We start from the raw sequence: 2,858 nt of genomic DNA, 5'->3' as shown, positions 1-2,858 counted from the left end.
GAAGGAAGGGAAGGAAGGGAGGAAGGGAGGAAGGGGAAGGAAGGAGGGAAGGAAGGAAGGAAGGAAGGAATCCTTGCCAGAATCCTTATAGCAGGTCCCTGGGGGAGTTTCAAACCCTCTCCACCTCTGCTGCTCCAATTTGTACAAGTCTCCTAACTCCAAGTGTGTCCTTCTGTGCAGATTTCAAATACCATAATAGGTTGAAGGCCAGTCCTTCTCCTCTTGCTTGCACTAATGCCAAGAGATCATTTGGCAGCTGCAGTGAGTGTGGGGAATGGTAAAAGTGTTTCCTCTGAGCATCTCCATCTACTGCATAGTGAGATCTTATTCTGGAGTTACAGGAAGATGTGGATTAGTGGATTCCCAAAGACCTAGAGGGTGAGCATGACAGACACATTTTCCATTTGCACATTTCCATTTTCAATTAAGCAATTGAAGTAGCTTGATGAAAATGCAAGTGTTTCGAATACTTACCGAGGAATTATTTTTAAAGTGATTTTGGAGCTGTAGAGTACCTCAGTAAGAAAAGTACCAACTCTAGGCTGTCTTTTGTTCAGCATGTCAACACAGGCAAAACTCTGTTTTTCCTCTCCTCTTCTGACCTCATTTGAAATCTTTCTGAACTGCCATTGGTAAAAAGTTTGGATAGCAGGAAAAGCGAGATGGTATTTTGACCTGAAAGACTTTTTTTTTTCCACTTCAAAAGCTTTGAAATGAATTTTGTTGTTGAAAACATTATTTTTATTTAAAATCACTGTTTTATTTTAAAACATATTTTGGCAAAAAATTTAACAATCTTTACATTTTTAATTAACTTTTAACTAAAACTGCTTCATTGACATTATCAGTCCTGAATAGAGAACAGTTGTGTCAGCCTCCTTATTCACTCAGCTTTTCTACTAAAAAACAAAACATCCAACAACAAAACAAGAAAACCCATTTTCCACAGAGGTTTCTGCTTCTCTAACCCTACGCTTTGTCAAGCCCTGTCAGCTGAGTAATTGCAGAGCAGAAGACAGAGCCCAACATCTCTATAGCACACTTGTCTCCTTTGCAGATCTGTGCTCTGCTACATGAGTCTCAGCAAAAGAAGGAAATCTTCCTTCAAAATTACAGTGCAGTATTTTCATTGAGAACGTGCCTAAATGACAGAGCTCCTGTGATAGGGACTGATGTTAAAACAAAAACACACAGCTAGGTAAAAGACTCTCACAACAAAACCAAGAGCAAAACTATTGAGCAAATGTGGCATTTTGTGTCAGCATATTTTCAGAAGGATGGTGCTGGATGCAGGTTTTCATGAGGCGTGTAAAAACCTGAGTTGAAAACACTCATGAGGCAGAATTCCCTTCCTGTCATAACCTTGCCACCTGCTTTACCTGTTTTTATACACATGTGCCATATTTATACATTTTTCCAGACAGCTCTCATTATTACCACACACCAGAGATGTGAGAAGAAAAGTGCAGATGATGAAATAAATTGGAGTGCCGGACGGAAATTCTGCCTTTTCATAGGAAAGCTGTCAGTTGGATTAATGGCTGGGTTGAGCCAAATAGCTCCATTATCAGATCAGATAGAGACCTCTCCCCTCTCCTGCTGAAAGAAATGAGAAAGGGGGCCCTGATATGGATTCTGTGAAAGATGAACCCCTCGAGAGTAAATTAAGGACAGGATAATGGAGTTCCTTACTACGCATGTGTAACTGCTGCTCAGATAAATTGGGATGAATGTAATCTTATATATGCCAGTGACATCCAAGTCTTTCAGAACTCTAGGTATATCTGTATCCATCGATACAGATGTATTTTATTTTCTTGCAGCAAGAAAAGGAGGGAACCCATAGAGCATATGAATGAAATGGAAAATCACTGCAGCAGTGGGTACGCCATAACCACACAGAAAAAAAAACTGTACTCAACCAAAAGTAATGCCTTTGTTCTGCAAAAGTCGGGAAAAAAGCCACAACTCCCCCCAAATCCCAGCAAAGGGAATCTGGAAAGAGAAAGCAAGGTACAAGCTGTGCTCCTGCAGCTTGTATGTGGTTGGGAGTACAGAGTCCTCCTGTTCCACACAGTGCTCTGCGAAGGAGGCTGCTGAGTGGTGCTTACCTCACAGGGGTGTGTGACAAAATTAATGAAGGGAAAGGACAGGTCAGAGAAATTAATTGGCAGGATGAAAAAGAAAATGAGAAGGGGGGAGAACTGTCTCATGTGTGTGGAAAGGCTGAAAATGATAGGGATGCGCCAGGCAAGGATTGCAAGGTGCTGCCTATGTTTTGCAAATATTTGAGGGAACAAACAGCACTGGGGAAGAGCAATTAGTACATCAAGATTTATTGTGGCAAACAGGAAGATGCTCTGTCAGAAAAACTGTTGAAAGATGTAATAGTAAAATAAACCTTACGTCAGCATGGTGTGGCAGGGGCTGAGGTTTTAAGAATGAGATTGCAAATGGGCCCAGAGAGCAGTACTGCTTTGGGTGGGGGAATGAATGTGAGTGCTGTTACTGAAGACATCTTCTGACATGTGATTCTCCATTGCTTCACATGTGGGTTTGTGTCTCAGGGATGTGGCATGGAAATGATAAAAATAGGAAAAGCAAATTGGATGCAAAGTAGCAATCCTTTGAGAGCATAAGAACCAGGTGTGTAACCATGCTCGGGAGCCCACACTAACACCTTTGCAGCTGTCTGTCCAGGGGCTCTGTCCCTCTTTGCCTTTTTCTTGTCACAGCCAGCAGTGTACTGTGCAGGGGGCCAAGATCTGCCTGTGGGTCTGGGCCCTGCTGCACTCTGTGGGATCTGGCTGCAGTGCTGCCATCACCCCAGGCCTTGCTCTGCTATACCAGGGATCTGA

This window comes from Meleagris gallopavo, chromosome 8 (genome assembly GCF_000146605.3).
Source record: "Meleagris gallopavo isolate NT-WF06-2002-E0010 breed Aviagen turkey brand Nicholas breeding stock chromosome 8, Turkey_5.1, whole genome shotgun sequence".
Taxonomy (NCBI): Eukaryota; Metazoa; Chordata; class Aves; order Galliformes; family Phasianidae; genus Meleagris; species Meleagris gallopavo.
Note: the sequence above shows the minus strand (reverse complement) of the source record.